Genomic DNA, 17,405 nt, shown 5'->3' with positions numbered 1-17,405 from the left:
CCAGCCTCCACTGCTTTTAGCTCTGGCGAGACAAGCTTGGGTAATATGGTCCCCCTTGGGACACTGGGGAAGTCTGTTCCTTCTCTCCACCAGTCCTTTTTAGCCTATTTTTCTACCTTGTGGGAGAGAATACTGCCTCTCTTCCTGGTGAGGCTCGCTGTCTTGCTGCTCCTAACCTCCTGGCAGCAGGTCTCCTTCTCCTTCTCTCTCTTCTCTCCTCCCCTCCTTCCTCCCAGGGGAAGGTTTAGAAAGGTCTGAGGCAGCCCTTAGTTGGAATCAGCTGATCCTAATTAACCTCAGGTAGCTTCCTCTCAGCTGATTCTAATTGATACTTTGGTAACCCCTTCTCAACTGAACCTGATTGACCTGTAGTTACCCCCCAGTTGATAGGGAGAAGGGCCTTTTAACCCTCTGAGACAGATTTCTACCCCTCCCTTGCAGCTGTCTATCCTGAGTTTATCACACAAGCTTTCTACCAACCATACAGCAAGAAAGAGACCAGATAACTGAGTGGGCTGTTGTTGTTCATTGATGCACATGCAAAATAGCCAGTGACATGTCAGCATCACTCACTATTGTTGCATCTATGATGTTAGGGGACCTGTGTATGGTATTAGATGGAACATTGCTTCAGTCTTGGCTAGAACCATACCAAGACCATCCATGAGCCACATGGCTAATCTGGTCAACAACTCTGTCCCAGGCAGACACCTGAACATGGATATTGAAAGAAAGATGTGCTTAGTGCTTTTTTGTAAGGACCTAGAGACTAGAACTCAGCTCTGTAGAGCCTAGGGCAACCAACATTCCCACATGAGTGAAAAAGAAGGGAAACAAACATTTATTCATGCTTTTTTTTTAAGTGGAAAGATGCAAATGCTCTTTTTCAGCAGCTTTCAGAAAGCACATACCACAAACACTCAACTGTCTAGTGGACTAAATTTAGTATGATTCTAGGAAAAGGAAAACAACAGATTGCTTCAAAAACTTCAACAACCAGATTGACAGAAGTTTAGGAGAGTAGGAGTCACATGAAAGTTCTTCTTTAAGCAACAAGGATATCAAGGGCTTGCTTTCCATAACACGATGAATCCGAAGGATCAGGAAACAAAGGAAACTTTGCTGAGTTCCTTGAAACTTTATCAGAGACAGATGCAAGCCTATGCTCAAAAATGTAGCATTGGCATGGTCATTCCTTATCTCATGAATATCAGAATGAGATTTTTTTTTAAAATCTGTTTTGGGCTTTTGGCAAATGGATAGAAAAATGACACCACCTTTTTACTGTTTTAGTTGATGACACTAAAGACATTTCTAAGGACCAGCTTGCTCTATTTGATACCTTAATGAATGGTCTGTTAAAGCAAGAGCTATTGGTACTTACCACATGCAAAAACTTGATGCTGATTCCTTGGCAAACTTCACCTATGACAAAGTATGCAGCATGAAACTCAATTGGCAGTTTTGTGTGGGATTCTATGATGGTGCAAGTGTCATGAGTAAGGGTGGGCTAATGAGAGTTCAAGCAAGAATTAAAAAAGGCACCTCATGCTGCATACAAAAAAAGGCACCTCACTGCCATGCCCACAAGCTAAACCTTGTTCTTCTTTGAGTAATTGTCCCTATGTGTATTCCACATGTGGGTGTGCATGCACACCATGAGTCTGAATCCAGAAGTTTTCTGCATGCAGTGTCCATTGACCCACACATGTGCAATATGTCTCCTCATGCTCCCAACTTAAGGTATAAGGGACATCACTGTGCAGATCGACATCACTCCAGTTCCCACTTTCTGCCGCATGGCCTCAGTCAGAACGTCTGTTCCTTCTTCGCTCTTATCCAGATAAGAGAGTTGCCTTTCTCTATTATACTGCCTCCCCCCGACACACACATTGATTCTTCAGCAAGAAACTGACTCCCTGTGCTGCAAGGGTGCGATAGAGGGTGTCATGCCACAATACCAGGGGAGAGGATTCTATTCACCATATTTCTCATCCTGAAGAAAGACAGCAGGCAGAGACCCATCCTGGACCTTGGTCATCTAAATACATTAATCAGGAAGCTGAAATTCCACATGATCACACTGGCATCAATAATCTCCTCCCTCCAGGAGAGAGCATGGTTTCCGCCTCTCAACATGAAAGACGCATACTTCCATATAGACATCCATCCATCTCACAGGAAATTCCTTAATTTCAAGATGGGACATCAGTTTTGCTTCCTTCCCTTTGACGTAGTGACAGTACTACAGGGCTTTATGAAGGTATTTGCATTTGTGGCAGCTCAGGTGAGACACCAGGGTCACACAGTTACTCCCTTATCTGGATGATTGGCTCCTAGTGGGACAACTGCGACAACAAGTTGTCACTGCGATCTAATCTCTTCAAAGACTCTTGGCCTCCCTGGGAATCTGCATGAACGAAGACTGATTCATTCTGTCACCTACCCAGACGATAAATTTTATAGAGGTGAGACTGGACTCGGTCATTGCACGGGCCTTCCTCCCGGCAGACTGCTTTGTCACTTGTGCTTTTTGGGTTGTTCTTTGTTCTCTCTTGGGATTAAGAGGAGCCGGATATGCAACCAGGTTTCTCCAATCTTTCTGAAACAGTCTCTCATGTTCTAACTAGTAAGTACTAGATAGAAGGCTAATTAGTCTTTATATTTGTTTTCTTGATTTGCAAATGTGTATTTTTGCTGGAAGGATATTTTACCTCTGTTTGCTGTAACTTATACTTAGGCTAGGAGGGAGGGAGTCCCTCTGGTCTATGTAAAGCTGAGACCCTGTAAACATTTTCCATCTTGATTTTACAGAGATAATTTTTACTTTTTCTTTCTTTAATTAAAAGCTTTTCTTTTTAAGAACCTGATTGATTTTTTTCCTTGTGTAAGACCCAAGGGGACTGGGCCTGAACTCACCAGGGATTGGTGGGGGAAAGGAGGAGGGGGGAAGGTGAATTCCTCTCTGTTTTAAGATTCAAGGAGTTTGAATCACAGTGATCTCTCAGGGTACCCCAGGGAGGGGACAGTCTGGGAGGGGGAAGGAGGGGGAATGGTTTATTCCTCTTTGTTTTAAGACCCAAGGAGTTTGGGTCTTGGGTTCCCCAGGGAAGGTTTTTGGGGGACAGAAAGTGTACCAAACACTGTATTTTGGTTGGCGGCAGCATTATCAGATCTAAGCTAGGAATTAAGCTTAGAGGGGTACATGCAGGTCCCCACTTTCTGGACGCTAAAGTTCAAAATGGGAATCAGACCTTGACATGGTGGCACAGCGGTGGAATTCTAGGACCAAAAAGCCAGTGATTCTTTTTCTCTCCTTTCTAACTGCTTGGATGCAGCCTGAAAGGATTGGGTGTCAAAACAAAAGCCAGTAGAATTTTTTTTTCTCTCCCAGCTAGCTGCTTGAAGCAGGCTGAGAGGAGTGAATTTTAAAACCACGGCCAGGGAATTTTTTTTTCTTCTCTCCTTTCTGGCTAAGGAAGGTATCCTGGAGGCATAGGTGTTAAGTTCTTTAACAAAGGTCTTTGTTAAAAAGGAGGTTCAAGCTGTGAGCAGCAGACAACGAGCAAAAGACATTTGCAAATGAATTGTTTTTTTTTCTTTCTAACTCTCCGGGCATAGACAGTTAGGAAGTTTCTGTAACCAAGCAACCCTGAGCTGCAGCATTCCAGGCAATAAGCTGCAGAGGACGCACCCAGCACAAGAAAGCAGGAACAATGAGTTCCAAGGAACGGGCAAGACTGGATGCAGAAGAACAAGCCAAAGAAGCGGACCACAGGAGAGACATGGAGAGAAAACAAAAAAAATAGAAATAAGAGAAAAAGAGATGGAAATAAAACAAAAAGAGATACAAATAAGAGAAAAAGAGATGAAGATAAGAGAAAAAGAAGAACAAGCGAAAAAGATGGCCCACAGAAGACTTCCCTCCACCAAGATTTGAAAGTATCTTGTCCCCCGATTGGTCCTCTGGTCAGGTGTCAGCCAGGTTCACTGAGCTTGTTAACCCTTTACAGGTAAAAAAGACATTAACCCTTAACTGTTTATGACACACGGTGAGCACTCTAATGGCCCCACATCTGCCACAAAACTGGCACAACAGTCCACCGATACCTCTTTTTCTTGGGGCACATGACAGCCTGTACCCAAGAAAGTGAGTCAGGACAGAGCCACCGTCATCCACTTATCACCCTACCAGCCCTGACCGTTCTGGTTCACAGACCTCCTGAATCTCTCCACGTGTCCACCAATCAGGCTCTGGTTATCCTCAGATCTTCTCACACAGGATCAGGGCAGGCTTGAATATCCCAACCTGAACACCCTTCACCTCACAGCCTCATGTTTGGTTGGGCATCTGACATAGACCATGCATATTCTGCACCAGTCCAGCAGATCCTCAACCACAGCAGAAAAGAATCCACCAAAACATGCTATCGAGCATACTCCAGACACTGTGACCATTCCGGTCATCCTAGATTATCTCCCTGCCCTGAAAACATTGGGCTTTGCTCTCAGCTCTGTCTGTCTGCTTCTGGTGGCACTTAGTGTCTTCCTTCCCCCAGTAGATGAACACTCCATCTTTACACCCTACCCCAGTAGGATTCATGAAAATCCTGCTTACAACCTTCCTACTGGTCACCAAACCTACATCTCAGTCATACCTTAACCTCATCCTCTTGGCCCACATGAGATCACCTTTCAAACCTATTGCAACCTGTACCATGACCTACCTTTTCATGAGAGTGGCATTTCTGCTTTCCATCACTTTGGCAAGAAGGGTCAGCAAACTAGCAGCCATGATGGGTGATCTTCCCCACAAAGAAAAACTTTCCTTGAGAGTACACCTCAAATTTCTCCCCAAGGTTGTTTCAGAATTCCACCTCAACCAGTCCATCCACTTACCTGTGTTCTGCCCAGTGCCGCATGCCTCCCCCACAGACAAGAGACTACATTCCCTCAATGTCAGGCAGGCCCCAGTGTTCTACCTACAAGAACTAAAACCTTTCAAAAGTCTCCAAGACTCTTCGTAGCCATGATGGAGAAATCAAGGAGCCAAGCCATACCCTGACAGTGGATATCAGACTGCATACTGAATGCTACAAAATATCAAATCTTGCCCATCCTGGGGGTGTTACAGATCACTCTACATGGGCACCAGCCACTTCTTCAGTTTTGTTAGCTGATGTTCTGTGGCAAGATGTCTGCAAAACCTCAATATGGCGTTCTGTACTCATGTTTACTACTCAGCATGGGATGAGCTGTATTACAAACAGCACTATCATCAGCTTACTCATACCCACTGCCACACTGATCACTCCTTGCAAGTCACCCATGTGTGGAATACACATAGGGATGACTGCTCGACAAAGAGGAGGTTCCTTACTGTAACTGAAGGTTATTCAAAATGTGTGGTCCCTATCTGTAGTCCACTACCCACATCCTTCCCCTCTTCTTTGTACTTGACCACACTGTAGTAAGAAGAAGAACTTGTGTGGCATCAACACACACTGTCCCTTATGCCGTCGGTTGGGAGCATGAGGAGACATACCACATATGTGCTGACCAGCAAACACTGCTTGGAGAAAACTTCCACACTCAGGCACATGGCACGCATGCATACCCACATGCGGAATACAAATAGGGACCACACATCTTGAAGAGCCTCCAGTTACAATTAGTAACCACCTCTTTTAGTTGACACTACCTCAGGTATGTCCACAGAATTCAGAATTTTAGTATTCTTTACCACTGTACAAGCTTTGTATAACTTCATGGCCAAAAGCAATGCCAGGCATTAGTTATTTGTTCAAACTCACAAATGGCTCCAGCAGAAAGCTATTCAGCTAGAGCAAATTACAATGGCCAGCTGGCTTTATTGGTACTAAGCAGCAAATAAAATAAAACTGCTATGAAGTCATTTTTATTGTACTAGAAGCAGTCATTACAGATAATTTGGAAATTTTGGCCAAGGCAAATGGATTGAAAGCTAAGCCATAGTCTACTTTATTCTTCCTGTAGATGCTTATCTTCGAAAAAATACCTGGCATGACTAATGCATTATCAGAGCAACTTCAAGAAAGTGGACTTCTTTTTGCTAAATGCTACACATGTGCTCAAAGGAACGTGAAAAGAACTAGAACAAGCAAGATCTGATATTGAGTGGAAAAATATAATGGAAAATTTGTTGTTGCTAAGTTTGCTGTTGGTATTCGTAATGAATTGGATTTTGGGACATCTGAATCATCTAAACGCCATGCAAGAATTCAGAAGGTTTCAAAGTTTCTTGTTGACTATCTGTTGAACAGGACTTCTGGAAAAAGAAATATCAATCTGATGAGTCTCAATTATAGATTTTGAAGGACATATTTATCTATTCTCAGGGCTAGCACTTCCATTTAGGCAACCTAGGCGGTCGCCTAGGGCACCAAGATTTAGGAGGGTGGCATTTTGCGGCTCTCGGCAGCAATTCCGGGGCAATTCGGCAGCAGGGGGTCCTTCCGCGCTCCGGGTCTTCGGTGGCAATTCTGCAGCGGGTCCTTCACTTGCTCCGGGACCCGCCGCTGAAGTGCCCCAAAGACCGGGAGCGCGGAAGGACCCCCCCGCCGCAGAATTGCCGCCGCTGACCAGGAGCGCAGAAGTACCCCCACCTAGGGTGCCAAAACCCTGGCGCCAGTCCTGGCTATTCTTGACCATTTCATATCTGAGTTTGACATGCTTTTAATGGACAATTAACAGTTGTTGGAATTGGATTTTTTAAAAATTGGAAGATTTTTCACAATTTTACAATTCACACATCAATGAAGTACTTTTGAGATTGCAAGTCTCTGCAGCAAAATAGTTTGTGGCACCAACTGAAAAGGAGAAAAAGAGTAGGTATATTTTTTATCTCTACAGCAAACTATACTGCCAGTTGCATATTTAGAAGTGTTGAAACTGCTGCAGATTGTCTTCACATTGCCAGTTACTACAGCTTTAAAATGAGTATTTTTTTCTCTATACTGAAAGGAGTCAAAACTTACATCTGATCAACGTGTGGGGATGAGAGGCTGAGCCATTTGATGCTTATGGATGTATGATAGTCAATGGTAAAATCATCCAATCTTCAGGACTCAGTGGATGATTTTGTTGTACTGTGTGATCATCGCTATCCTCCATTTGATTGAACTATGTATTATATGTAAGCTAGCTATTTTCAATTATAATGTAGAAATAAATCAAAAATTGTCCATTAAGTTGTTTTTTATTGTCTCTGAAAATTTTGCCCACCCAGAAATATACAGGTTGGTGCAACTGCTCCCCAGGGCTTTTGTACCCAGATGATTCTATGAAAACATTTGTGCATAATGAAGTTTCTCTTGGTTTAACAATTTTTAGATAACATTGATCAGAACAACGTAGGGAGCAGGTTTTAAAATGCTACAGAGAGCGCTCTGAAGCAATTCTGCACTGCATGATTTCTGTAAATTTATACTGGCATAAAAGTATTGAAATTTTTTAACAACCTTAAGGTTTTTTAGAACCTTTAAGATCCAGTAGCCAATATAACTCCCCCCGCCCCCAAGGACAAACCATATGCACAGGGACTGCCATACTCATAGGCACCACTGTCAGGGAACCTGGGACATTCAGCGCTTAAGAGCTCAAGATTTTTTTACTCATTAAGCTATGTGTAAGCAGATGCCTTAGTTAAGAAAGGTGACATCTACATCCTGGAGTTAACATGGGAGGATTTATTTCCCTCCCTCCATATCTGATGAAAGCATATGAAGTTGTTCAAACATTGGACGTGTATCCTGAGTTTAATCTTCTAAATCACTAAAATCACATGGCCCTGGGATCTTTTCGTGATATAAGTAAATCTAGAAATAAAAGGGAATTGTAAAACTTTGACCCTATTTCTCATCTTGCGGTAGCAGCACAATATTCCTAAGATGAAACAAAAAGGCACCTGCAGTTGCTTGCTTTAAAAGGGTATAGACTCTTATGCAAAATATTGTAGACCGTACAACCACACAGAAGAAGGCGGCACTAATGATTTCAATACAATGTGGCTCCTTTGTAAAAGAACTTGAATAAAACAGATTTTTCATGATACTGATACAGTTCCTTCCTGGAGTCTCACTTTCTGGGCTCCCCTTCTCTTACATGTGTGTGTGTGTGTGTGTGTGAGAGAGAAAGATTGGGATTGATTACATTTCTGATATAATTATGCTGTAATGCCTCTCCTACTTTCTGTGATTCACTGTTTTTAATTCTCTCATTTCCAAAACGAATAAAATTTTTATGTCTTCAAAACAGAAAACCAGTAAAATTTAAACATTAGCACCAATGAAATGCACCATGGAAATCAATTCATTCTCTCCAAAAACTGCTTCCACAAAGCCAGTGATGCTACCCAATTATCAGTTCATATCATCCCCCAGCCCTGCATTAAATAACTATGAAATAGTTAAAACAGGAACCCCAGTAAGGTTTCTTCTATAGATTTCCCAGTAAGGCTAAAAGATAAGACCGAACTCCTTAGAGCACAGGCGGTCTTGATATTTCCCATATGCAATGCCAAGCAGACTGGCAGTGCTCAAACAATATGGTGCATCTGAAACAGAACCCACTGAACTGGAGCTCAAAGCTCCAAACTCAAGTTTTTAGTGGCCAGGGGATTTGCAAAGATGTTAACAAACAGTCTAATCACCACAATAGCAACAGAGCTGGTTGCCATGGCAGTAAATGCTCACAGGTACTTGCATGCCTGAACAACCTTTGCAGCAAACAAAGGATGTGTATTAAAAGAGGAGAAATATGTTTGGATGAATGGAGTTATGGAAAATACACTGTGGTGAAGTGAGGTCAGCTGATATAAATAAAACACCTTGGACAATGAAGTGCATCTTCATGGCTTCTGTGCTCTCTATGTCGCTGCCTTGTATATTACATGGAAATAGCATTGATCAGCACAGATCGCAGCCCACATTAGGACAATTGTCCAAGTATGGGCATACAAAGTGGAAAGGACAGAAAATAATTTTAAAAAGGGTTAACAACAACCGAAAGTGTTGCAGGAAGAATGAACACAATCAAAATGCAGAGGTTCTGAAAAGCAGGATGCACTCTCCAACCTGATCCCCTGCATATTTTAATTGTATCACTCATTGTTATCTGCTCGAATGCTAGATAACTCAAGCACTCTTCATTTTCCAAATATTTTAGAAATGGTAGGGGCTAGATTATGGTCCCCTTGCTCAGGTTCCCTTACTCTGGGAATACTCCCGATGATTTCAATCTGATCCTAAGAAATTAGTCCTCACAAAAATTTAAAATACACTGTTCATAAGAACAGGACAGATGTAAGCAGGTGGTATGAAATTAGATTTGAAACTGAATGCTACCATCCATGACAACCATAAAATCCTATACAGCCTTCCTAAATCGCAACATACAAAATAAATACAATCTTAGGCCTGGATACACAAAGGGACTCAAACACTACAAAGCCTAAGTAAATGCCTTGGAAAAACAATGGAATCCTCAGGCCTGAAGTATAGGAAAAGAGCCTCTGTGCCCTGGGACAGACATAGACTGAGCCCTCCTTCCCATTGCAGAAAAGGACTACATCTCTCCATGATGGCCAGACAGAGGAGGGTTAAGTGGGGACTAATAGGTCTACGTGGAGGAATGTGCAGCCAGAAATCCTGGGGCTCCACAGAAAGCAGTCCTTTGAATCAATATTTCTGGGTATTTCCAACTACCTCGCCTTTTCCCCTCTGGGACACAGCCCAATCCAAGGCCTAGGAAGGGAGTTAGTCGCTGTTTGCTATGTAATAATGCAATAAGATGGGGCCTTACATCAGAGTCAGGTCCCTAGCTTACTGGGAGTGCCACAACTACAGAGGCACCTGTGTCCGAGTGTGATCCACAGGCCCAAAGAGGGGTCTGGAATTAGGCACCCACTCAGTAGCGCTGACTTGAGCAGAGATTGCTTGCTAGATTGGCATCAGTTTCCATGATGAGAGTGTTAAATGGCAATGCCTAACTCTACCTTATTACATTTTCACTGGACTGTTCTACTTCATCTCAGCCCAGCTAATTTAAATCAGTGCTGCAAACTACTGGCCAAAACAACTTCCATCATGCACTGAAATACTGGCCTCACTAGAAAGAGTTTTGGAAATGAAGATTTTTTTTGCCAAGTGACTGATACAAACCAGAAGAATGAATAAGTCTGGTTTGTAAGCACTCTCTGGTATGTTTTATTTCCAATATTACAAGTGAGTTCTCTCTTTACACATGGTATTATATTACAAGTGCTGCTGAATGGCTTGTTGCCAACTTGTCCAGTTATTCAAGTGCTGTTTAGACAAATGGCCTAATCCTGCATTTCTTGGACATCCAAAACTCCCCATCAATTTATGTAGGATCTGGGGGTATGAAAGGCATGAAGGATAGAGCTCAAAAGCTTCTTAATTCAAACAGTATATATGCAATTGATCTCATTCACTTACATGCTCGTTCAGCATGATCCATTTTGCATTTATAATCATGGAGGGAGTACAGCTGACAGACTCAGTCTGAAGTAAAAAGTCTTTAACATAACACCTAAACCATTAATTATTGGGTTGCTTCAAACTGGGGCTTCATCCATCTGTCGTGTCCTTTACTGCAATTGTTTCTTTTAATTAAGACTTCAGATTAATGAAGGGTTCAGCTTTCTCAAACAGAAGCAGTAAGATAATTTGGAAAGTATGATAGAGTATGTGACATTGCACTCTATACAATTTTATGAAAGTATGTTGATGAGTGTGAATATAATGTAACTAAAATATGCTTCATGCAAAAGGTCTCTTGTAGGGTATCATTACAAAGCTTATAATCTACTGAGTGTAATCATCCTATTTGTATAAATGTATCACTCTTCTATCTGAAACTAAAATATGAACTATAACTCTGAGGGCCTATTGTAATTATGCAAAATGTGGGCCATTAACGGTGGTTTAGAATCTTGATGGCTCCCATCAGCCAGGACAATTGACTGTAGATGGCTCTGTTTTACTTGTAAGTCTTCATGTATACATGTGTGATGGCAATTGGGTAATGAAGTCTTATAGTGACATCTGATCATATCACCTGAACTGGAATCCATCTTTAACCTGGTGCTTTTCCACTGAGAAGGAGGGGTGGGAACCCAGATTGGGACAAAGATATATAAGTGGGTTGAAGAGAACAAAGAGGGCTGCAGTCATGAGAAATCCCTTAGCTACCACCTGAGCTGGAACAAGGGCTGTACCAGGGGAAAGGATTGTGCCCAGACTAGGAAGGCATCCAGTCTGTGAAAGAAACTTATTGAAACATCACTGAGGGCGAGATTTTATCTGTATTCAGTTTTATTACTGTATTAGGCTTAGACTTGTGTTTTATTTTATTTTACTTGGTAATTCACAGAATATGTATTAATACCTGGGGGTGGGGACAGCTATGCATATCTCTTCATCAGTGTTATAGAGGGTGAACACTTTCTGAGTTTACCCTGTATAAGCTTTATACTGGGTAAACCGGATTTATTTGAGGTTTAAATCCCATTGGGAGTTGGGCCTCTGAGTGTTAAAGACAGGAACACTTCTTAAGCTGGTTTCAATTAAGCCTACAGCTGTTAGGGGACATGGTTCAGACCTGGGTCTGGGTTTCCAGCAGGCTAGCGGGTCTGGCTCAAACCAGGCAGGGCACAAAGTCCCAAGTTGCCAGGGCAGGAAAGCAGGGGCAGGAGTAGTCTTGGCACATCCACTGGCAGTTCCCAAGGGGGTTTCTGTGATCCAACCCGTCACAGAGTTTACTAATGAAAGCTAACTTGAAGTACCATTCCATCACTGAGTTTTGCAATTAAAGCAAGTTTCATGGATGTAGGCAGACACGCAATTTTTAATTGCAATGTGGCAATTAACAGGTGCTTTGTTCTTCATCAGGCTATTGATTAACAACCCGCTGCATATCTTGAAGTGTGCCTGCTCTGATAGGATCAATGTGTGTATGCAATGGCATGTGTACCGGGGGAGTTTATGAAGATATTGCATGATGTGTCAAGGCAGGGTATATAGTTCAGATGCTTAGTTGTAACCTTGGTGAAAATAAGGCCCAGATTCACAAAGGGACTTAGATGTTCAAGTCCCAGATTTAGGCCCTGCCCTGTGACACACACAAAAATCCCCACAGTCAGCTGCTGCCTTAGCATAACTAGTGAGTTTAGGTACCTCAGTTTCTGCCACTGGGCATGCATACAAGGCAAGGGGCAATCACCACCCAGAAGACAGGTGCCATAATGGATCAGACCAAATGTCCATTTACCCCAGTATCCTGTCTTCTGACAGTGGCCAATGCCAGGTGCCCCAGAGGGAATGAACAGAACAGGTAATCACCAAGTGATCCATGCTCTGTCATCCATACCCAGCTTCTGGCCTAATTCATGTCTAAGCACCAGAGTGATCTGCAATCCTAGCATTCCCCCATGTATCCCATCCGCACAGCCCAATCTGGTAGGTGTGTTTAGAGCAGGGGTCAGCAACCTTTCAGAAGTGCTGTGTCGAGTCTTCATTTATTCACTCTGAGTTAAGGTGTCGTGTGCCAGTAATACATTTTAATGTTTTTAGAAGGTCTCTTTCTATAAGTCTATAATATATAACTAAACTATTGTTGTATGTAAAGTAAATAATGTTTTTTAAATGTTTAAGAAGCTTCATTTAAAATTAAATTAAAATGCAGAGCCCCCCGGACTGGTGGCCAGGACTTGGGCAGCGTGAGTGTCACTGAAAATCAGCTCGCGTGCCACCTTCGGCACGCGTGCTGTAGGTTGCCTACCCCTGGCTTAGAGCATACCCAACACCTGCCATCCACCACCCCCCTGCAGCCCAGGAAGGGGGCAGGGTGCAAGGGGGCTGCACAGCTCATGCCTAAAAGGAACATAGGGGTCTGTCACAGGGTCCGCTCACCACAAGGGGCACCTCCTCCTTGCCGCTCTGGAGATTAGCTCCTTCCAGGCTCAGGGCCCTCTTCTGCTGCTCGGTACATGCCCTACTTCCACTCTTTCCCTCAGTCTCTGCAACTCCGGGTGCTCCCTCTTCGGGACTTGGCCCTCTGGCTTGGTCACCTGTTTTCCCCTTCCAGGGTATCAAAGTCTCCTCAGTAGCAATCTCAGGCAGTATTCCCGTTCACTGCCCCACAGTGCCACTCCCTCAGTGGCTGGCAGGGAAACCCAGGCCCAGCTCAGGCACCCGCTACTCAGCAGCTAAGGTCTGTTCCCTCCTGGCCATTACTGCCTTCTCCCTACCTTCTGGCTCTCCAGCCCCGCGTGGGGTTTGCCAGCCACACAACTCTCTCATCCCAGGGAGTAACTATAGGCTACTTGCCTCTGTAGCCCCAGACACACCTCCCTTGTCCCATGGAGTGACTGTACTCTACTTCTCTCTGCTATCAGCTTCCTGCTTTTATAAACTCAGCCCAGCTCCTTCCCCCTCAGCTAGGCTTCCTCATTATTCAGTCAGGGGATTACTTAGCCATCTGATTCCCCTCAACTGTGGCCTGTCTGATTAATTGGCTCCCTTCTTAGCCTACATTAACCCTTTCAGAGCAAGTGTGGGGTGAACACCCCATCACAGGGCCACAGGAAAGTGTAGGTGAGTGTGAACAAGAAAGACCATAGGTGATGGAACTAGGGGTGCTGCCGTACCCCCTGATTTGAATTAGTTTCCATCATACACAGTGTTTATAATTTGATTCAATGGCTCTCAGCACCCCACTATACACTTTGTTCCAGCATCCCTGAAGGAGACAGACCTTTTCGGGGTGACAGACTAGGTACAGGTACATATAGGTGGTACGGTAGTTGGTCAGGGACAAGGAATGGGTTAGTGGAGCAGTAGGCTAGCTAGTGGGGGTCCTAGAAGGGCCCAAATCAGAGGTCAGGAAACAGGTGGGGTAGCCACATAGGGTGGGGAAGAGGAACTACTGGTAGGCAGAGCAGGGAGGGCATCCTGGGGAGAAACAAAGGGGTAGGGATTGCCAGAGGCAGAGAACTATAACCATGCCCATAAGGAGACTCTGTTGGTGACAGAGCCTTTGGCATCCTAAAGATGTGGCAAAGGTGTCCCCATCCATCCGGTAGAACACTCAGTATAAACTGAGGAAGGTGTGTAAAATATTCTTTGCTTGTTGCATTCCACGTAATCTCTGAGCGGCTACACACAGAAGAAAGGGAGGAAGGGGAGGAGTGAGAAGAAAAGGCAGCGGTGGAGAATGCTGAGGATGACTGACACAGGTGTCCCCCACTAGCATATGGTCCCATGCAATAGTCTGTTGTCGCCAGAGGATAGCACATCAGGGATTGACTTTGGCAAGTACTGTTCCAGAGTACTGGTTTTCAAACTGTAGGGCATGCCACCTTGAGGTTGCATTAGGCAAGGTATTTCCAGTAAAGATAAGAAGGTGTTAGTACTGTTATGCAAGGCACTGGTGAGACCTCATCTGGAACACTGTGTGTAGTTCTGGTCTCCCATGTTTAAGAAGGATGAATTCAAATTGGAACAGGTACAGAGAAGAGCTACTAGGATGATCTGAGGAATGGAAAATCTGTCTTATGAAAGGAGACTCAAAGAGCTTGGCTTGTTTAGCCTAACCAAAAGAAGGTTGAGGGGAGATATGATTGCTCTTTATAAATATATCAGAGGGATAAATATCAGGGAGTGAGAGGAATTATTTAAGCTTAGTACCAATGTGGACACAAGAACAAATGGGTATAAACTGGACACTAGGAAGTTTAGACTTGAAATTAGATGAAGGTTTCTAACCATTAGAGGAGTGAAGTTCTGGAACAGCCTTCCAAGGGAAGTAGTGGGGGCAAAAGACATATCTGGCTTCAAGACTAAGATTGATAAGTTGATGGAAGGGATGGTATGATGGGATAGCCTAATTTTGGCAATTAATTGATCTTTGATTATTAGCAGGTAAATATGCCCAATCGTCTGTGATGGCATGTCAGATGGGCTGGGATCTGAGTTATTACAGAGAATTCTTCCCTGGATGTCTGGCTGGTGAGTCTTGCCAACATGCTCAGGGTTTAACTGATCGCTGTATTTGGGGTCGGGAAGGAATTTTTCTCCAGGGCAGATTGGCAGAGGCTCTGGAGGTTTTTCACCTTCCTCTGCAGCATGGGGCACGGGTCACTTGCTGGAGGATTCTCTGCACCTGGAGGTCTTTAACTACAATTTGAGGACTTCAATAACTCACACATAGGTTAGGGGTTTGTTACAGGAGTGGGTGGGCCAGATTCTGTGGCCTGCATTGTGCAGGAGGTCAGACTAGATGATCATAATGGTCCCTTTTGACCTTAAAGTCTATGAGTCTATGAGGGGCATAATGTGGTTATCAGGTAAGGTGCATGGGACTGACTGGTGACGCTTTTTTCTTGTTTCTTCAAAATATCAGAAATGAAATGAGAATCTCCTTTCAGAAAGATCCCGTTGTAGCCATTCCATGTGGGTTTTTCCCCTCAAATCCAAAGAATACCAGTGCACCGTAACAAAGTTTCACTGACCAATGTGTCCATGCTACAATAGTGCCCGCACACTGTATAAGAAATGTTGGTGTGACATTTCCTTCCAATGTCCTTTCCATTTGGTAGAGACCAGATGCTTTGGTGTTTGAGAATTGTGAATGAATGGTGCATTTTTTGAAGAGTAAAGTGGAGGACGCTGATCATGGGGAAGGAGCAAGCAGAGAAAAGCAAAAGAACAACAGGAAATATGATCCTTCCTACTTGGACTTGAGACTCACATTTACTGGTTCTGACAGAAATCAGGTTCTAACTGGCGAAACCTGGTTCTAACAGTGAAATCTCCAGTGAGCTTAAACACAAAAAAGAAGTTTACAAGATGTGGAAAGTTGGATAGATTGACTAGGGAGAAGTATCAAAATATTGCTCGAGCATGCAGGGGTGTAATCAGGAAGGCCAAAGCACAGCTGGAGTTGTAGCTAGCAAAGGATGTGAAGGGTAACAAGAAGGGTTTCTACAGGTATGTTAGCAACAACGAAAAGGTCAGGGAAAGTGTGGAACTCTTACTGAATGAGGGAGGCAACCTAGTGACAGATGATGTGAAAATGCTGAAGTACTCAATGCTTTTTTTGCCTCGATCTTCACAGACAAGATCAGCTCCCAGACTGCTGTCCTGGGCAACACAGTATGGGGAGGAGGTAAGCAGCCCTCAGTGGTGAAAGAACAGGTTAAGGACTATTTAGAAAAGCTAGACATGCACAAGTCCATGAGTCCAGATCTAATGCATCTGAGGGTGCTGAGGGAGTTGGCTGATGTGACTGCAGAGCCATTGGCCATTATCTTTGAAAACCTGTGGCAATCGGGGGAGGTCCTGGAAGACTGGAAAAAGGCAAATGTTGTGCCCATCTTTAAAAAAGGGAAGAAGGAGAATCCAGGGAACTACAGACCGGTCAGCCTCACCTCAGTCCCTGGAAAAATTATGGAGCAGGTCCTCAGTGAAACCATTTTGAAGCACTTGAAGGAGAGGAAAATGATCAGGAACAGTCAACATGGATTCTCCAAGGGCAAGTCATGCCTGACCTACCTGATTGCCTTCTAGGATGAGATAACTGGCTCTGTGGATCTGAGGAAAGTAGTGGACATGATATATCTTGACTTTAGCAAAGCTTTTGATACAGTCTCCCACAGCATTCTTGCCAGCAAGTTAAAGAAGTATGGATTGGATGAATGTACTATAAGGTGGATAGAAAGCTGGCTAGATTGTCGGGCTCAGTGGGTAGTGATCAACGGCTCAATGTCTTGCTGGAAGCCGGTATCAAGCGGAGTGCCCCAGGGGTCTGTCCTGGGGCTGATTTTGTTCAACATCTTCATTAATGATCTGGACAAAAAATAATTGACTACCCCCATAGATACTAGCTTATCAAACTTCACAATGTATCTTGTTACATTTATATGTCACCTGATCCTATTGGGTACTGCAAGCCTCAAAAAGAACCACGCTAGAAAGTATCTTTGCAAAGGATACTTTTGTTTCTCTTGTTTGTATTAGTCAACTATTACAGCATTAAATTTCTATTTTTATGTTAACTGACAATTTTAATAGATTAATAAAGTTCCCACTGGATTCCTGTAGAAGATCTTGAAATTCAAATAAAAAATATTATTGCAAATTTCATACGCTTAACATGCACAACAAGATTACACAATTAAAGAGCAATATGTTTTTTTTTCTAAAATGAGTTCTCATGGGAAAAGTACCAGACAGGACCAAATTCACACCTGGTGTAAGCCTGTGCAACTCCAAAAATTCAGTGGCACTGTGCATTGCTTTTAATTTGTCGAAATATAGAACTATGTAATTCATATCCATCTCAAG

The sequence above is a fragment of the Gopherus flavomarginatus genome, chromosome 2 (genome assembly GCF_025201925.1).
Source record: "Gopherus flavomarginatus isolate rGopFla2 chromosome 2, rGopFla2.mat.asm, whole genome shotgun sequence".
Classification (NCBI taxonomy): Eukaryota; Metazoa; Chordata; order Testudines; family Testudinidae; genus Gopherus; species Gopherus flavomarginatus.
Note: the sequence above shows the minus strand (reverse complement) of the source record.